General features: G+C 41.7%; 1 protein-coding gene across 5 annotated transcripts in view; it reads right to left on the bottom strand.

Moving 5' to 3' along the window:
* The window catches only part of LOC106078254 (calpain-9-like), a 57255-nt gene that overhangs the window by 29271 nt on the left and 7111 nt on the right, over window positions 1–20873 (bottom strand). Inside the window, exon 2 of one of the 5 annotated variants that reach the window (XM_056019876.1) lies at window positions 11411–11588. The exons of 2 other annotated variants lie outside the window; for them this stretch is intronic. The gene's annotated coding sequence lies outside the window, so the exon portion shown is untranslated. Of the gene's footprint in view, window positions 1–10728; window positions 10867–11410; window positions 11589–20873 lie in introns of those variants that run through there. 2 more of the 5 variants (XM_056019875.1, XM_056019879.1) reach the window with 2 other exon arrangements.

The raw sequence follows: 20873 nt of genomic DNA, 5'->3' as shown, positions 1-20873 counted from the left end.
GAGTGAGCTGGGCAAATCATTAAGATAGGCCATGAAAAGGATACATGAGAGGGCGGATCCCTGGGGTAACCCTCTTATAGGGGTGTTTTCCCCACTTAGAGAGTACTGGAACTGTGTTCGTGTTTTCCTCTCAGTTAGGAACTGTTTTATCCAGTTGTAGGTCCGCCCGCGTACGCCCATGGCTCTAAGCTTAAGATAGAGGCCTTGCTTCCACACCCGGTCATAAGCCTGTTTTAGGTCAATAAAAACTGCATATGTGCTCTCGGACCTCTGGACCCCATCGGCCACCTCCTGCATGAAGACTGTGACCTGGTCGATCGGGCTCAAGCCTGCCCTAAAGCTAGCCTGCTCTGGCGCTAGGATACCGGCACTCTCAAAGCTCCACACGAGTCGCTCGCTGACCATCCGTTCTACTATCTTGCCGATAGTGGATGTCAGGGATATGGGTCTGTAGGACTCTACGTTAGTCGCGTCTTAGCCCTTTTTTAGTATTGGAACAATGGTAGCACAGCGCCAGGCCCTGGGTAGTCTGGACTCTACCCAGGTTCGATTCGCAAACTCAAGGAGCTTGTCTTTCGCAATACCCCCGAGGTGTTTTACCATCTCAGGAGTAACCTTATCTGGCCACGGAACCTTTCTGTTTTTGCACTTAGCTATCGCTCTGTCCAGCTCAGCACGGGAGAAGGGCGCGTTGCACGTGTCCAGGTCTTCCAACCCATTCGACTCCCTCTCGAGTCTTTTACGCTCCTTGTTGAGGGCTATAGACGTGGCTGACTTCTTTTCGGACTTGCTTATCGAAGAGAAATATTTGTTAAGCAAGTCGGCCATTTTTTTATCTTTTGCCACTCGATCCCCACTGGGTGACAATAATTTGGTGGCTGTACGCGCCGAATCTTTAGCCTCAAGATTACGAAGAAGACGCCAGGCTTTGGAAGTATCCCGAAGATCCAGCCCGGCACAGGCATCCCTCCAATGGTCCGCCCGTACACGTTGGGCCACCTCGCTGGCCTTCCGGCATAATGCGTTGAACTCCCTGCGGCATTCGGGGGTTCCCTTTCTTTGTGCTCTTCGCCTCGCCCGTTTCCTGGACCTGACTATTCGGTCTAATTCTCGGGACCAGGCGGATCTATGCCGTACGCCGGGATAGGTCCGCGGGATATACTTCCTAGCCGCACCCAAAATCGCTGCAGTGATTTCGCCGTATTTTTCGTCGACTGTCCCTTCCTCCACCGCGATACTCGACAGGGCGGAGTCGACAGCCGCCCCGTATGCTGGCTAGTCAGCCTTGGTGTAGCTCCATTTTTTGGTCCGTTTAGTGGCTACACCCCTGGCCTCTGAGAGGGCAATAGTGATTTCTATGGGCCTATGATCGCTTCCAACATCCTCAAGCACATAGATTGTGGTTTTCCCCTCTAGGTCTGCGGAGATAAGTGTTAAGTCGGGTCTCGATAGTGACCCGTTGGCAGTGTGTAGGAGGGTTGGCGGACTATGTTTATTCTGCAAGCAGAATAAGTTCGTAGTATTGAGAATTTCATGGACTTTTTGGCCCGAGGAGAGGGTTGCGTCATAGCCCCATGCAGGAGACTTGGCATTGAGGTCCCCAGCTAATAGAGTTTTAGTTAGAATGTTCTTATTGCCGAGGTTAATGGCAAGTTCGTGTTTTGGCGGATTGTAACAATTAATGACCGTAAGTTTTCTACCAGCTTTGAATATATCAAGCAAGATGGCGTCGGTACGCCCGCTTTGAGGGCCAGGATTTTGTGAAACCGTCATTCCGTTTCTTACATATGTGATAATTCCACGGCACTCATCGCATTTACATTTATAAGCCGTGTAGCCGCTGATGTGGCTACTTCTTTTCTTGCCTAACAAGGTCTCCTGCAAGAGCGCGATGTCTATTGCCCTCTCGTGGAGGAGTTTCGTGAGCTCAAGTATCTTAGATATTAAGCCACAGATATTGAGCTGAAGTACTTTGATCTGGCTAAGTTTATCGCTCCCTAAGGGTTTAGGACTGGTAGCGACAGACCGTTGTAATGGTTGGTGATGTGGAGGACCGATGGTCCTCGCTTCTTTGGTCGTGTTTGGTTGGGCCTTTTGGATGTTAATTTTTGGTTGGGTCTGGTGCAGGACATGATCACCAGGTTGGTGTGGTTGGCTAGCCACACCTTGGCTACCGTTCTTCCGAGGGAAGAACGAATGCAGTGTAGCCTGGGAAGAGGGCTTTGTCCTGGGAAGGGGAACCTTCGCTAATTTGTCGTGGTTCGACAGGTTCCGCCGAATCGGAACCACGGAGCGAGTAGTAGAGGATTTTTCGTTGTCGGGCCTGCCGCCCACTACCCGCGCGACGGAGCCTGTTCGGGTCTGCTCGTACCCGGGTTTTCTGGTTTGATGTGTATTATTCATGTTCGCATAGAAGTCGAAGACCGTTGGCGGCCTTAGTTACTGCCGATTAGAAAGTAGTGTACATAGGGCCTGCAAGAGGGTCCGGGTCTTTAGGGTGCGGGAAGTCCGCACCACTGGTCACCACCTCCGTATGGCAAGAGCTCGCTTACAGGAGGAGTGGTTGTGTAAGGATTGTTCGATATCCCCAGTATCGAAACTGCTTATTGGGAAGCGCGTTCCTCTACTACCTCACAGGGGACGGGCTAGATAGAGCCTAGCTCGTGGACGCCAACCAGTCCGCCCGACGCAGCCCGCTAAGGCCGCGCCAGTCAGTCCAGTCTTTGCCCAAAGTGAGACCCGCGAATCAGCCGAGTCCCAGGAGAACCCGACCAACCCTCGAGTTGGTGTCCAGCGCTATCCGCTTTTCGGAGATCCCGTGAGTCTCTTACTAACCGTTGCCCCGGGGCCCCACAGGGGGGGGGGGGGGGGCTGGACATAACCCCTTTGTTTTCCTTTTACACTTGCCGGCTGCTCATTCATCAGCGGCAAGCAACCAGTACCCTTGGCCACTCCTATAAGAGCAGGAGTGTTCACCCGGCGACCACGATGAGGTGGTACTGGAACGCCGAGCACAAGAGAATCCATAACTTTTGAGTGTAAAAAGTGGGGGGGGGGGCGATTTTTTTTCCAAACCCTAAGGCCCAGTAAACTCTGAGTAAACCCTAACCCAAACCCTAAGGCCCAGTAAACTCTGAGTAAACCCTAACCCAAACCCTAAGGCCCAGTAAACTCTGAGTAAACCCTAACCCACACAGGGTATATCCACAAACAAAAAGTGGTCTATATCACAATTAGACCAGTGTTTCTAAACCTACTGGAAAAGAAAAAAGAAGTACGCTGGAGGCCCTTCTCTTGACAGCTAGGGGGTCGGGGAGAGCTATAAGTTCCACCAGCGGGATTAGGGGTTCGTTATGAATGACAGTGGGAACACATGTAGCGTTAATATATCTTGCAGAAACGCATTCTCCTGACATGTACAGCTCATTATTCGTCCTATTTTTTTAAAAAAAGTCAGGTAAAATTGAATAAACTAACGTGGGTGCAAGGGCCGATACTGAAGTGTGACAGACAATCGAGACACAAGTAGTGTTAGTGTTTCTTTATTAGGTGTATTTAGCGTCATATTATCTTTCTGTTAAGCGAGTCCTCTTGTAGAAGGCATGTTTCGGTCAGAATAAGACGTCAACTGAACGATGATGAAACGCTATTTGGATATTCATTCCACCGTTCTAACACGCGCAAAATGTTTCAAATGCCTTTTGAATTATGTTTTTAATTTTTTGTTTAATCTAATGTGAATGTAAAGGCCTTAACTCTATTGCAAATACTATCGATTAGGTCCTTGAAAAGAAAAGATACCCCACAGATGTATAAAGTAGATTTAGATTAAGCAGTAGAAATTAAGTAGACCAATTAAATTCTACTCTACATTTTGTGTATATTGTTACGTATTTCTGATTTTCTGGCTAAATGTACTAGGCACACAAATAAAAGAAACACTGCAAAGAACTTGACGACTCAACTTTCAGCTTTAAATAACTTTATTGAATTATAACTATAACAATTCGTCACTGTAACATGTAGCGTATACGTCTTACATCGACTGTATCGACTGTAACGGCTCAAGTCCACTCTCTTCTACTGTCTCGCACAGTAGAGAACAGTATCGACGACTGTACTGACTCTTTTCACATGAACATCTCTGGTTTATAAAGAGTCCCTAATCGCTTGTCTATTGTTGCAAAAACACTGCTAGTACCCTCTGGAACAACATGGGAGGAAACATCACATCCTGTTGTTGTTTATACATGTCGATTCCAGAGGATGCCTGCTGCAGTGTCATCTCGCCGAGGTCACACGTAGTGACCTCTAACTGTCACTGTTCATTTGTCACAATGCCCCCCTTCGTAAATCTGTTCGTCCTCTGGAACAACACGTGAGGCACGTCCCATCCTGTCTTTGTTTACATGCATAGATTCCAGATAACACTCGGTGCTGTGTCATCTCGCCGGGGTCACACATAGTGACCTCTACCTGTCACTGTTCATTCGTAACACTGCCCCCTTCTTAGATCTGTTCGTCCCGAACAGATTCTATTTCACCACGGTACTGATGGAGTCGGTCAACGTGGACAACCTTCAGCTTGGACCGTGGACTTTTCTGTATCCGGTAGACCACGTCGTTTATTCTTTTTACGACACGGTATGGACCTTCCCAGTCTCTTTGGAGTTTCGGGGATCTGCCTTTTCGTCTCTGTGGGTTATAGAGCCACACTAGATCATTCTCATGGAACCCCGACGTATTGGCCCGTTTGTCATACCTCGTTTTCATCAGGTCACTGTTGGTCTTGATGTTTCTGCGGGCCAATACATGAGCATTCTCCAATCGTCTTCGGAGATTGGTGACATATTCAGTTGAAGACACTGGCGTATCTCTCGGAATCCCAAATAACAGGTCACATGGTAGACGAAGCTCACGACCAAATAACATCTTCGCTGGGGTATATCCTGTGGTGCTATGAACGGATCCTCTGTATGACATGAGGAACATGGGGATATGGCTGTCCCAGTCGTCTTGTCGGTCATCAGTAACCTTAGACAGATGTTGTTCTAGGGTTCTGTTGAATCGCTCCACCATCCCATCAGATTGCGGATGGAGAGCTGTCGTGTGAGTCTTTTCGATGCCAAGTGTCTTGCACATCTCCTGGAAAACTTTGGACTCGAAGTTCCTGCCCTGGTCAGAGTGCAACTCATTAGGTACACCAAAGCGACTGATCCAGTTATCCACGAGTGTTTCGGCCACTGTGATAGCTTCTTGATTTGGTATGGCATAAGCTTCTGGCCATTTGCTGAAATAGTCCATGACTACCAAGATGTATTTGTTTCCTTTCTTGGTTTCAGGAAATGGGCCTGCTACATCTATTGCGATCCTCTCGAATGGAACACCAACATTATACTGTTGCAAAAGACCCCTAGTTTTGCGTCGAGGGCCTTTTGCTGCCGCACATATGTCGCACCTTCGACACCATTCCTCTACATCCTCTCTATATCTGAACCAGTAGAACCGCTGACGAACCTTTTCCAGAGTCTTATTGACACCAAGATGAGATCCGCTAGCGCCATTATGCATCTCTTTCAGTACTTCAGCAACTCTCACCTTCGGTAACATCAGCTGAAGGCGATTGGATGTTCCATCAGCAGATTCCCAAACTCTTTTGATGACACCATTGACTAACGTCAGCGAGTCCCACTGAGCCCAGTACGCCTTGGTGGCTACCCCCTTCTCAGAGATGTCTTTCCAATCTGGCCGTTGTCCATCTTCTTTCCATAGAAGAATGGGAGCCAGATCTTCATCTTGCATTTGGTCCTCTCGAATCCTTTTATCACACCAGGGTCCGGAAACATCTACTCCGAGCCGAAGACAATTGACAGCTACCTCCTTTTCTTCAGCCCTCTTGCAGTGCTTACATTCTGCTTTGCAGGGTCGTCGAGACAGTGCATCAGCATTTTGGTGAATTTGCCCTTTTCGGTGCTTAGTTTCAAATTCATAGGTTTGAAGACGTTCGATCCACCTTGCCACCTGACCTTCAGGGCTCTTAAACGAAAGCAACCATTGCAGAGCTGCGTGATCTGACCTTAAGATAAATTTCTGCCCGTATAGGTACTTGTGGAAATGTTTTATTGCATCCACAGCAGCCAGCAATTCACGTCTCGTCACACAGTAGTTCCTTTCAGCTCTCGATAGGCTTCGACTGAAGTATGCGATGACTCGTTCAGTTTCATCCACCTTTTGGGACAAGACTGCGCCTATTCCAGTGTTGCTTGCATCTGTGTCGAGTATGAATGTCTTCCCTGGAATGGGGTAGGCCAATACTGGTGATGAGGATAGTGTGTTTTTCAGCCTCTCGAAAGCTTCTTGACATTCAGATGTCCAAATAAATGGCCTCTTTTGCTCTGTCAGTTGATGAAGGACCTTACAGATGTTTGAGAAATTTGGCACGAAACGTCGGTAGTATGTACAGAGTCCCAAGAAACTTCTCAGCTCATGGATATTACTTGGCGTAGGCCATCGTTTCACTGCCTCAACTTTGTCAGGGTCAGTGCTGACTCCGTCATTTGACACAATGTGACCAAGGTACTTAACGTTTTTCCTGAATAAGGAACACTTCTTTGGGCTGAGTCTCATTCCCGCACTTCTTATCCGTTGAAATACTTCCTTCAGATTTGCAAGGTGCTCTTCAAACGTTTTGCCAATGACAATAATGTCATCAAGGTAAACAAGGCATGTAGTCCAATGAAGTCCTCGTAAAACCCTCTCCATCAATCGTTCAAAGGTGGCTGGTGCGTTGCAGAGACCGAATGGCATCACAGTAAATTGCCAGAGGCCATTGCCAGCAGAGAAGGCGGTTTTCTCTCTATCATTGGGATGCATTTCAACTTGCCAATACCCACTCTTTAGGTCGAGAGTAGAAAATACCTGGGACCCTGCAAGCGTGTCCAAAGTATCGTCGATTCTAGGAAGTGGATAACTATCTTTATGTGTGACTTCATTCAGAGCTCTGTAATCTACACAAAATCGCATAGATCCATCCTTCTTCTTTACTAAGACAATAGGCGAACACCAAGGACTATTTGAGGGCTCAATGATTCCTTGCTGCGTCATGCCCTCTATCATGTCCATAGCTTCTTGTTGCTTTGCTAGCGGCAAGCGACGTGGTGGCTGTCGAATCGGTCTGGTGTTTCCAGTGTCTATTCGATGTTGTACCATGTTTGTCCGTCCGCAGTCTGTTTCATCAGATGGCAGAATATCCTCAAACTCAATGATCAACTGTTCCGCTTTGCTGAACTGCTCATCTGATAAATTCACTTTCATTTCTGTCAGGAGCTTGGTAATTTGTGGATTGAAAGGTTTTGTGGAATTAACGATCGTGATATCATTATTACAGTTTCTTATCAGGTCAAGAGTATTACATATTGCGATGGGGCTGTCTTTCTCTAGATGTCTCTCCTGTAGGCCGAGGTTCATGATTCTGACGGGCACCTTTTGATCTTTTCCGACAAGGACCAATGTTTTTCCTACTGCCATTCCGCTGTTGTCATTTTCAATGCCTTCCACTATCGCCGTCATCGTTGCAGTTTGACCATGCTCTAACTTTCCCCAGATAATTGCTTCAGACTGAGCTGGCAAACTTGTATCTTCTGTTAAAAGGATTCTTCTTATTTGACCATTCTCTTCATCTTCATCCCCGAGCAAGGGAATCTCAACATCACCACATTTCAAAGTACCACCTCCGATGTTCAGAGAGAATTCACATTTCTGCATAAAATCGAGCCCAATAATACAGTCATCCGTAATGTTAGCGATCAGAAATTCATGTATAAATGACTGATGCCCGAGCTCAAAGTTTATATTTGTCAGTCCATGTATAGGCATCATCTCTCCACTGGCCGTCTTCAAGGAGTAAGAGTTCACTCTCTTGATTTCGTTCTTTTTGACAATGTCTGGACGAATGACTGAACGTGAGGCACCAGTATCTAGAAGAAAACGGTAATTTCGAGATCCAATTCTACCATTGATGTACAGACTTTTATTCTTCCCTAACACAGCGATTGGAATTATAGTTGCAGGGGCTGTCATGTTCTTGATCGCCGATTTTTGCCCCATAAAACCGGCGAAAGTTAGTTTCCCTGGTAGACATGAGCACCTGACCTTGCATCTGTCTCCGGTCTGTGCTGATACTCTGTTTGTCGGGGAAATCTTCTCGTGCAGTTCCTTTGTAGATGGCCAGGTTCTCCACAATTCCAACAACGTACACTGGTTCTATTCTGTCCTTCTTGCTTCTTATTTGGTCTGCGTTCTTCTAGCACTTCAGTTACCCTTCTGAGAAGTTGTGTAAGATCTTCTTCTTGGACTTCCAGCATACGCCCATGATGGATATTCTTAGAGGCGTCTTTGGCGGCTTCATAGGAGAGGGCGTAGACCAGAGCTTCGCTGGATTTGCGCTTACCACTGATTCTTATTGCCTTCTTCAGTTCTGGATCTCGAATAGCATCAATGAATGCATCAGTGATAATGACGTCCAGAAAGTCTTGTGCTGCTGTTGGATATGCCAAATGAGCAAGACGTTCTATGTCCGCCTCTAGCTCTTGCAAGGTTTCACCGGAGCGTTGTTGTCGGGTTTTCAACTGAACTCTATAAACTTCTTGTAAATGTTCGTCTCCGTAACGGAGCTCCATAGCCTTAACAATGGCAGCGTAATCTTGTTGATTTGTTATTGACTGAAGCAGTTCTGCTGCCTTCCCTCTTAAAGCTAACACCAGAGCATTCGCTTTCTCTTCTTCAGTGTTCCAGTTATTAACCTTGGCCGCTGCCTCAAACTGTCTTTTGTAAACAGTCCATGAGATGGATCCATCAAACACAGGTGGCTTTATCTTCCCAGAGATTTCGGGCACTAATGTTTTTGTTCTAGTACCCCGTTCCTTACTCAGTTGTTCTTGGACATGAGTCCTTATCTCTTCAATTTCTTTTTCCACAGTGTTGACTCTCTGGTCAATCTTCTTGTTCATAGAGCTCATCTGTTCATTTACGTTTTCATTCATGGCGTTTATTTTCTTGAGGCTCTCCTTCATTAAGTCCATCTGGCCCTGCATGTTACTCAGGATCTCTGTCATATCTGGGTTTAATTCAAATATGTATTCATCTGGATCTTGATCTTCCTCAATAAGGGCCTGTCTTAGGCGTTCTGTTAGTGTTTCTTTGTTACCATTGAGCTGCAGACCTCTCTCACGAAGTTCTTGCCTTAATTCTTTGACCAACAGCTGGTTAAGTAGTTTCCTCGAAGACATTTCAGCCAGAAAAGATCCCACTTCTGACACCAATTGTTACGTATTTCTGATTTTCTGGCTAAATGTACTAGGCACACAAATAAAAGAAACACTGCAAAGAACTTGACGACTCAACTTTCAGCTTTAAATAACTTTATTGAATTATAACTATAACAATTCGTCACTGTAACATGTAGCGTATACGTCTTACATCGACTGTATCGACTGTAACGGCTCAAGTCCACTCTCTTCTACTGTCTCGCACAGTAGAGAACAGTATCGACGACTGTACTGACTCTTTTCACATGAACATCTCTGGTTTATAAAGAGTCCCTAATCGCTTGTCTATTGTTGCAAAAACACTGCTAGTACCCTCTGGAACAACATGGGAGGAAACATCACATCCTGTTGTTGTTTATACATGTCGATTCCAGAGGATGCCTGCTGCAGTGTCATCTCGCCGAGGTCACACGTAGTGACCTCTAACTGTCACTGTTCATTTGTCACAATGCCCCCCTTCGTAAATCTGTTCGTCCTCTGGAACAACACGTGAGGCACGTCCCATCCTGTCTTTGTTTACATGCATAGATTCCAGATAACACTCGGTGCTGTGTCATCTCGCCGGGGTCACACATAGTGACCTCTACCTGTCACTGTTCATTCGTAACAATATTTAGGATTCGAGCATAAATTGTGAGTTGTAGTCCCAAAGTTATTTATTTATATTTGGGAAAAGGTAACTAGGACAAAACTATTGTGGGTTCAGAACTTATCTCAGTTGTTACTCTTACACTTAAACGTTTGTCATGAATTCTACATTTTCCAAAACAAAGTTTCTCTTTAAATAATTATGGCAAATTCATGCACAATTACGTAGACTCTGTCGCGATATTTGACTATTCTGTTTTAACAGTTGTCTTCTTGAAAGAGGATTAGTTAAAATATCATAAGTAACTTTAATCCTATAGATATGTAATTAATTATGTTAACAAAATGATTTTTACAAACAAAAAAATTGGAACGCCCCCCCCCCCCCTTTTTCAAAGGATTATGGTCAAAGAGGGCAGGATTGATGTAATCGGCCAACATACTAGAGGTGGGGACGACATAATCTAAAAATTGGTTAAAATAAAAATAATTAGTATATATCAGCCCACCCCACCCCTCTCACACTTTTGCTGTTAAAAGAAGCTCAGTAGCCTACATGTTTCTAATAGACAAAACTGTGTCAAGAAAGTTCGATTAGTTTTATTATATATAAGTTTCAGACGTTCTTTCAGACATGAACATTATTATCAAACCACCTACTGAAAGTCAAGCAATGGAAACGGTAAGGTTCAAACTCTGGATCATTGTGTCGACAGTCCAAAGCGTATAACATACAACCAGGTAGCCATATGATTTTAGCATCTAAGAGAAAGTTCTTACAAAAACAATCGCGGAAAACAAAACACCTTCTTACCAGTGAAGAATCAGTCTCTAACAACAAAACACCTTCTTACCAGTGAAGAATCAGTCTCTAACAATGATCTTCGGCAGTTTTTAAATATTTATGACTGATTTTCAGCGTTATCAATATGCATGTTATTTTGTTTGTTGACTTATCAGCGACCATAGCTATGTTTGCAGACTATTTAAATAAACCTCCCACAGCTTTAACACTGTTAGAGCATATTTTGTTAGGGTAAAATCATGCGCATTGCGTCCTAAATGGTAGCCATGTTGAATCACACTATACATACATCGTGGGCACGGGCAGAGTACGGCCCATAGCGTTTATTTTTTTAGAAGAAATTGCTTTAAAGCAAGTTAAACAGGGGCGAATGTGTGTGAATCTACAGCGTCTATATTCACTTCTTAGAATTTAGCTTCGGTCCATCATCCGTCACGGTTTAGCGCTGAAGTATATTGCACTTGCCTATGTGTAAAGCATATCTCCAATGATCTAGTTCCAAGTCTATTGACAGCGGTTCTCAAAACTGTGGGTGGAGACCCCATTGAACTACTAATTTACAAGATAATGCAGATAACTGAATCAGAATGATTTCAAACATTTTAATTGTTTCAGCCGCGACATATTTTCAAGTTTAAATTATTGTATATCAAAAGGCCTGAAGTTTTAAAATAAATGTAATGGATAGTACCTTTTAATACAGTGCCGAACTAGCCAAGCCAGCACTGTCACTGTTCATTAAGAAGGCGTACTATGGTCTTGACTTAAAAAGAACAGTGGACTTGAACTTCTCAAAGACTAGGCCTCGGGTCACTTGAAGTGAATACAAACTTGGTTCAACGTGTTGGTCTAGTACAGGGGTCGGCAACCTTTTGAGTCGAAAGAGCCAAAAACGACAATTTACCAAATTTTAAAGTTTTTAAAGAGCCGCCACAAATTTTTTCTTGTCAACAATAAATAGTATTTACACAATTAATTTTTAATTTAAAAAAACGAATATATTAATTCATATATACGTTTTTTCCACACCAAATAAGATAATATATATATGGTTTTATTTGATAATTATTTTTTCTTTCGGTAACAACTAAAGCAGTTAAACGTTAATTTACAACACTAACTTGTACTTGAATTACAAACAATTGAGAAAATTCAATGGGTGGTTGACTTCGCATGGTTTTAGAAAGTTTGGATACGATACATTTGGTTCATAAATTGTTTTAGTTTCAAACACGACTCTAAATTTTCATTTGTTAGTTGACTTCTTACTGTACTTTTATTTATATATGAATATAACACTTGCACGAATATGTCGATCCGAAGATACTCAGTACTTCAAATGCCAACTTCACCTCACTCTAGCATTCTGGAAGACTATTCCATGCTTCGAATATAGGCTCAACTCTCAACTGTTGAGAGGATTTATTAGGAATGCTAGAATAGTTTTGTTGAACTACTCAAATCTGTCAAGAAATTCATCTTTGATTTTTTTTATAACTGTGCTGAAGTAATTTGTGTCAATAGTTGCACTGGTTTTTATCGCGAGTCTGCTTTAGACATTGAAAATGAAGTAAGTGCATATCGTCTGCAAAAAAAATAATATTTTTTTCTTCAAAATAAACTAATTCTTCTACCAAAACGTAGCCTGGGTTTCAATTTCCTTGTAGTTTTAGATTCAGCTCATTTCCTTTCCTTGTTATATCCACCATAAAGTAAATTTTTGCGACCATTTGTCGTTCTCTTATTCAGGGTGATTAATGCTTTTTCATTTAGGAATGTATTTATTTCATACAAGCACAAAGCAAAATGTTTCAAGCCATCGCACTTAATTGTAAAGAAGGAGGTCGGAATACTTTGTCTCCATCTCGTTAAAGAGTTCTTTTAAATGAAGATGGTAGAGTGCAATTGATAAGATGATGTTTACTATCTTGATTATCAAATTTATGACTTCAACTATTTCTGCCATAAATGTTTGGGCACAAAGCGCTTCTTCCTGTATGTGAAATGTAAGAATGTGAAATGTAAGAATTTGGTGGTTTATTTGGCTCGAAGAATCGTTGTTGCTCCTTAACTTTTCCTGTCATACTTCTGGCTCCATCAGTTGCTGCTTAAACGATTTTATTTAACTCTTATTGTCTTCAAGGCATATCTGCACGGCATTCGCTCTATCTTCCCCTCTAGTTTGTCATGAGAGTAGCAATCCTGGAAGATCTTCTTTTGGACCTTGGGAAGACATATACCAGACAAAATGGGCAACTTGTGCCGTGCCTTTTAGGCCGCAAGTGATAAGGCAGAAGAAAGTTGAATATCTTCTACCTGGAAATATGTTGAAGATATTTTAGCTATTCTCTCTGGTACTGTTTTAGCGGATAGTGACATAGCTTTGACTTTTTTTCAAGGTTTCTGTTTTTGTTGTTTTGTTGAAATCACGAAACTGTTCTTCAGACGCACGTAGGAAGCAGTCTTTGACATACTCACCATCTGAAAATGGTTTGCCTTTTTATACAATTTCTATTGGTACCGCAAAGCTTGCCAGATTAGCATTACTTGTTGATTGTTTCTAACTTTGAGAAGATCATTCGCTTCTAACTCATTTACTTAAAACAACAAACTATACGTCACAGCCAAAGCACGCAGTGAAGATACCGTTTCGTCTTGCGTCGAAAGGGAATTAAAACCTACATAGAAACATCCTACCATGGCGTCATTTGAGAGCTTCCGACGACTGACGACACGTGTAATGGGGGGTGGTATAAAGCTGAGAGATAGAATCGGTGCCTTTTCTTAGTTAAAAGATTCAGAACTATTTGAAAAATGTTTCGATAAAATAAATAATATTTACGTATGGAAGTAAAGAGCCGCAGCTTCACGTCCAAAGAGCCGCATGTGGCTCGCGAGCCGCAGGTTGCCGACCCCGGGTCTAGTATAAGGCCCTATCACAAGTTGGCTGAAGCCAGCGGTCTAGTATAAGGCCCTATCACAAGTTGGCTGAAGCCAGCGGTCTAGTATAAGGCCCTATCACAAGTTGGTTGAAGCCAGCGGTCTAGTATAAGGCCCTATCACAAGTTGGCTGAAGCCAGCGGTCTAGGTCGATCTCAGAAACATCAAATAGATTGTGATTCAAAGTTTTGTAAACTTAATAGGTAATTTTAAACAAGTCAGTGCGAGAAAAGTCAATAGAATTTCTGTAGAATTGATTTGTTCTATATTTAGAGAAAGTAAATCCCAAAGTCTGTAGCTTATGTCTGTTTGAGTATGGCGTAGATGGACAGGGGAGATTCAGGGATCCTCCTGCGTTTTCCTTTATTTCCCGATCCCATTGTGTCAAAATGAGTCATATGCAAGTTTTCTTTCAAAGAGTGAGTAAAAAATGACTTAACCATATTTTCTGTATTTTAGAATAATTCAATCAGTAATGCCACTTAATTAGACCTGAAAAAGATTTTATTTAATAATTCACTGGGTTTTAAATTTAGAAATAGTAAGGTCAGACAGCTCGAAAGATTAGGCCTACTACTAGGCTAATAAAGCAAGAGAAGTGAGTAGTAAGTAGTGAGTAGCGATAAGTCAGTAGTTGAAATTTGAAATCTCAGTAGCAACAAAGAAAGTGGAAAAAGCAAAATATAAAAAATACTTTAAACAAAAACAAAAGCAAAATAAAAAAAAAATACTTTGAAAAAAAAAACAAAGCTTATATTGTGTGTAATTGTATCGATTAGTCTGGATCGGTTATGTAATGCGATTAGAAATATTTTTATCAATTATTTTTGTTTACATTTAAGCTTTCTCAATTCGCAATGATCCTATCACTTGTCTGGTCCTATCACTGGTCTGGTTCTATCAGTGGTCTGGTCCTATCACTGGTCTGGTTCTATCACTTGTCTGGTTCTATCACTTGTCTGGTCCTATCACTTGTCTGGTCCTATCACTGGTCTGGTTCTATCACTTGTCTGGTCCTATCACTTGTCTGGTCCTATCACTGGTCTGGTCCTATCACTGGTCTGGTTCTATCACTTGTCTGGTCCTATCACTTGTCTGGTCCTATCACTGGTCTGGTCCTATCACTTGTCTGGTCCTATCACTTGTCTGGTCCTATCACTTGTCTGGTTCTATCACTGGTCTGGTTCTATCACTTGTCTGGTTCTATCACTTGTCTGGTTCTATCACTGGTCTGGTTCTATCACTTGTCTGGTCCTATCACTTGTCTGGTCCTATCACTAGTCTGGTTCTATCACTTGTCTGGTCCTATCACTTGTCTGGTCCTATCACTGGTCTGGTCCTATCACTTGTCTGGTCCTATCACTGGTCTGGTCCTAACACTTGTCTGGTTCTATCACTTGTCTGGTTCTATCACTTGTCTGGTTCTATCACTTGTCTGGTTCTATCACTGGTCTAGTTCTATCACTTGTCTGGTCCTATCACTGGTCTGGTCCTATCACTGGTCTGGTCCTATCACTGGTCTGACTGGTCTGGTCCTATCACTTGTCTGGTCCAGTTGTGAAAGGGAGATGGAAGACGGGGGTATCTTGGTGAATTTTTACATAATCGTTTCTTAAATGCATATCAAACTGTTCACTCAGGCTTCGAGTACACAAGGGGACTAATTCAACTTATATCACCACATGTCAAGTTCGATTTCTTTCTCTTGTTCAATATACCAAACAAAATAATTAATTACCAATAGTTAATTGGCTATTTTTTTTTTATTGAGCTTTTGTTGTCAGGTTAAAAAAAAAGTAATCGTGCAAAATTTCAGCTAAATCCGAGATTGGGTTGTGGGAGAACTAACGTGTAGGTACAAAATGGGTTGCGGGAGAACTAACGTGTAGGTACAAATTGGGTTGTGGGAGAACTAACGCGTAGGTACAAATTGGGTTGTGGGAGAACTAACGTGTAGGTACAAATTGGGTGTAGGAGAACTAACGTGTAGATCTACAAATTGGGTTGTGGGAGAACTAACGTGTAGATCTACAAATTGGGTTATGGGAGAACTAACGTGTAGATCTACAAATTGGGTTATGGGAGAACTAACGTGTAGGCCCACAAATTGGGTTATGGGAGAACTAACGTGTAGGCCTACAAATAGGGTTGTGGGAGAACTAACGTGTAGATCTACAAATTGGGTTGTGGGAGAACTAACGTGTAGGTACAAATTGGGTGTGGGAGAACTAACGTGTAGATCTACAAATTGGGTTATGGGAGAACTAACATGTAGATCTACAAATTGGGTTATGGGAGAACTAACGTGTAGGCCTACAAATTGGGTTATGGGAGAACTAACGTGTAGGTCTACAAATTGGGTTGTGAGAGAACTAACGTGTAGGCCTACAAATCGGGTTATGGGAGAACTAACGTGTAGGCCTACAAACTTGTGGCCAAACAGACAGGCAGAGTGAGTTGACATAACGCTTTGTACAAAGATAAAAACTGAGACTTGTTGGCAATACAAGTCTAGATTAGATCCAATCGGTTTCCACAGTCGCTACCACTTTGCTACTAGGTCTATTCTCCCAAGTATATTCTCAAAGACATGGGTGGATGAACGGGCGAAATAAAAATAAGAATTGCAGACAGAAGAAGGTCAAGGATACTGTAATATATCACTGGTGTCAGATTACTGTTTGCTTGAATGATTACTGCTGTATAGTTCCGTATACTTGCGTAGGCGTATTTCAGTGCAGTTAAGTACTAAACTCGAGTTCTGAACAGCATGCATACCACCCACACCAATTCTGACAATGAATGACCAATATAAGAGCAATATATACCTCTGTATATTTAATTCAAGACAGACGATCGGTCCCTTGTCTCTGTACTGATGTTAACTCTTTGAAGGTTCTACGCTCACTGTTCCTTGTGTTGATAATAATCTAAAGCCTGCTCTTAATTTACCTCTCTTTGATGAATGTCGCGTTCACGGTCCGTCCTTTTTGGTGCGCCAGACTAAACTTCTACTACACTACAAATTAATGAGGAACGACCATGTCAAAGTACGGACATCAACGGACGGGCAAAAACCAAATGTCTAAAAATACATTTCTTCCATGTTTTATTGAAGAATACTTTCATGAAGTCCACAGTGTACGTCGTTCAAGAAGTGTGAGACATACACTACGGTCTTCTAGACAATCGAATCGTATTGTTGCAAAGAAAATAGATTTCAACAGGTGAGCCGTCTCACGAGTTGGCATAAGCTGATATTCTTAGCCGGTGAAGAAGAATGAAGATTATTCTAAGGCTATTATTTGTTAAGTGCCGGAGCTTTGGCTAGACACTGTGCTCGCCAATAAGGAAAACAAAAAGTATTTAAGGAGAAACAAATGCAGTAAGAGGAATGAAACTCAAACTCATGGACATGGATGGAATGGTCAGTTCTTAGACCTAGGCCTACTAGCAAGGGAGAACCCAAATATAGCTCTCAGACATTGGAGCTCAAAATTAACATACTGTACATTAAACAAAGCAAAAAATTTCTGTTTTGTCAAATGTTATTTTTATGTGTCTAAATTAACTATTCCAAATATATAACAATCTTTTTATTGCCTTACGTTTTTCTTTAGCTTCTTTCATAATGTACATCGTTAACATTCTTTATATTATAGGCCTATAACATAGACATAACATGAACATGAACATATATACGCGTCCTTTTCAAACAATTCCTCCTTTATAAAGCTGATGCTGAGCTCTAATTTCCCATTCTATTTCTTTCTTTTAATGCTTCAATATTGCAAAGAGTCTTTCCAGTGAGCCTTGGACAATCAAGTTTTTTCTTGTACACTTCAGCTCTTGTCTATATAAGACGTTGCGCAATATGTTCACTGACGTCTTTGTATTTCATCTGCATTCAAAGAAACATTGGAGTCGAATAGGGAAATCCCTCATTAAAACGTTTTCAGAATAGCCAAATTTTATTTTCAGATGAATATATTTTGAAAAAAATACTAACGGTCAAACCAGAGGTTTCATTGTGTGGCCAATTAGCTAGTCATTTTTATCCCAAACTATTGAATTTCTAGAAAAGTGGTAGAACCGTTTTTGAAATCCGTGTTCACCCAGTGTTAGTCCACCCATGAAGACTTTGCAAACTAAAAGTAATTGTAAAAATGTAAGTGTGAATTAACTTTGAGTGTGAACCCTCCCCCCTTTCCCCGATTTGTCTAGTTTGCTAGGGCGTTAAACGTCTTTTTGAAAAGAAAAAACAGTAACTCTGTGTAATTGACTAGATCGTAGACTAGTTATTAACACAGCCTAATGTCATTGGTCCAACAGTTTTAATGAATAAATGACATGAGAAACCCGAGATTTGTATGTGGGTATTTATTCTCTTGTGTTACAGGGAAAACCTCAGATAGTGTTATCACGAACACACGCAAGCAAACACACCCGATGTAAACAGAAAGACGTAATCTCGAATCAGTAGCCTATTTACTGGAGCCGTACTAAGGTCGCATTTCAATTGGTATAATTTACCCTAGTGGGGGTAGGTTCGACTCTTTGTATGCAAAGAAGTCTCAATATCCTCCCCTCCCCGGTAAGGTAATACCCTAAAGCCCCTAATGCTCGTCAGTGAATGCCGGTATATATATAATGTTGTGTATGGATCTTTTACTCACTACACAGCTAGGATACAATAGTCAACTGTAACTAACACCACAAGTTTTAAATCCAGCATTTACATGTCAAGTTTGAAATAAAAACGGTACATGAGCGGTTCATTTCACACAGCAAACATCCCAGTGACCTCACCCGCTGGTAATGTTCCAGACTTTAGGGCCTACATGTAAACTCGTCTGTTTTCCAGCTTTGTGGCATCTTTAGAACGAGTCAATTTGTAAAGCTTGTTTTAATAGATGTATCCAGGTTAGAGTTACTTCCCTCATTTCAAACAATCCATGTGGATTTTTTAAAAGATTAGTATACTTCTTGTAAACTCCACCATCACCCACCACACACACACACTTTATTTAAATCACTTCGATCTATGTGGTTATGAATCCAATCAAATGATAATTTTAAAATGCATATATTTAATTGTTAATGTTAATATGTTGAACATAGACATGGGGTGACATAATGAACATGTGACACTGGTTTTCACATAGGCCCTACTGTGGTGATTCTAGATCTAAATCAACTGACGCTCTCAAACCGAGACCAATCGTCGTAATTGGAATCAACCGAGACCGATCGTTATAGGTGGTGACAACGGACACGTGACGTGGCAACGAGCTATTGGTCTAAACAGCCCACAGGTTGCGACGTTGCAGGCCAATGTTTATGCCTTCTGACAATTGGTCTCGCTCAAACTCTAGTCTGTTTGAATATAATTCAAATAACATAGTTTCAATTAAGAAAACCAAAAAATATTTACAGTACAATGTAAATAAATTGAATAAATAAATAAATGTTAAGAGTGTCTAATATTATTGAATGTACTGATTACGAACATTCTTGTCTACCTCTTTTCAATCTAAATTTAAATCTAAAAATTTGAGCAATCCAGAATCTTTAGTGGAACATATCTTTATATTAGTTTCCCCTAACTGTTGGAACAAAGGTTTTGTTTTCTCTGGGTGTTGATGTCAAGGAACAACGTTCAAGGAACAACGTTCGTTGTTATTAGCAACTGTATTTTTTTAAACAGTTATTGCCTCATATTAACAACATTTAGAGCCTGAGTTCTACTCTCTAAATAACCCTAACCCTGAGTTCTACTCTCTAAATAACACTAACCCTGAGTTCTACTCTCTAAATAACCCTTCAATTTTTCTTTCTCTCTGTTATCATTCATCTCCCCCATTGAAAGAATTGAATGGTCTAGTTCATTTTGTTAACCATAGAGCCTAGCCCATTTGACATCTCTCCAAAAGAGAAAGAGCGGGCTTGTCACAGGGGGTGTGCATAGTGTCACGCTTGACAGCACACAAAACGGCTGATCGGTTTAATCAGATTTTTCTAGATGAGACATTGATTAGCATAAACTAGATATAGGGTCAAAAATGGAATCATGGGAAGCGTCGAAAACAATAGAGAAATATCGATATACGATGCTATATAATGAGAAACTAGCTTATGGCAAGAGTTGGTTCATAGTCAGTCGCTAGTCGTCAGTCTTGTTCCATGTGGATTATTTAATGTGCTTATTCCTAACTGGATTACTATTTGTTGACTTGCATCTTTACTGTGTGCTTTTTCTATTATAATCTTCTATTCAAGTTTTAATTGTACATATTTTGGATTTCGAATTTGATTGAGTTTGAAAGTATTAAACTAAAAAAATTATTCAGAGCTGAGTTGCTTCATTGTGTCCTAGTGGTGTGTTGGATAAATGTGTAGGGGTCCGAGCTCGCTTATGTCAGATGAATGTGGGGACAATAAACAACATCTCCATATAACATCGTGATGTACTTTGAAATGGGTGATATAATTTCGTCTGTGTTGGGCGTTCCAAAAAAAACCATCAATAAACAAAGAGTTTGTCTAAGGTAGAACCAGATATTGGTATCTCTTTTATTAATTACATAAAGCATTCCTACAATGTTTAGTTTCTGAACAAATTTGGATAATAAATATTTAATTTAGTGTAAGGCAAATGCTGCTCCACCCCCCCCCCTTTTTTCGGACTTGGTCAGACAGAGCTTGAAAAGGTAAGTTCACACACCTAGGCAGCATAGGTCAGACAGAGCTTGAAAAGGTAAGTTCACACACCTAGACAGTATAGGTCAGACAGAGCTTGAAAAGATAAGTTCACACACCTAGAGGCAGTATAGGTCAGACAGAGCTTCAAAAGATAAGTTCACACACCTAGGCAGTATAGGTCAGACAGAGCTTGAAAAGGTAAGTTCACAGACCTAGACAGCATAGGTCAGATAGAGCTTGAAAATGTAAGTTCACACACCTAGGAAGCATAGGTCAGACAGAGCTTGAAAAGGTAAGTTCACACACCTAGAGGCAGCATAGGTCAGACAGAGCTTGAAAAGGTAAGTTCACAGACCTAGGCAGCATAGGTCAGACAGAGCTTGAAAAAGTAAGTTCACACACCTAGAGGCAGTATAGGTCAGACAGAGCTTGAAAAGATAAGTTCACACACCTAGAGGCAGTAAAGGTCAGACAGAGCTTCAAAAGATAAGTTCACACACCTAGGCAGTATA

The sequence above is a fragment of the Biomphalaria glabrata genome, chromosome 2, assembly GCF_947242115.1.
Source record: "Biomphalaria glabrata chromosome 2, xgBioGlab47.1, whole genome shotgun sequence".
NCBI lineage: Eukaryota > Metazoa > Mollusca > Gastropoda > Planorbidae > Biomphalaria > Biomphalaria glabrata.
The sequence above is the reverse complement of the archived record's forward strand: the minus strand, read 5'-3'. Positions and strand labels throughout refer to the sequence as shown.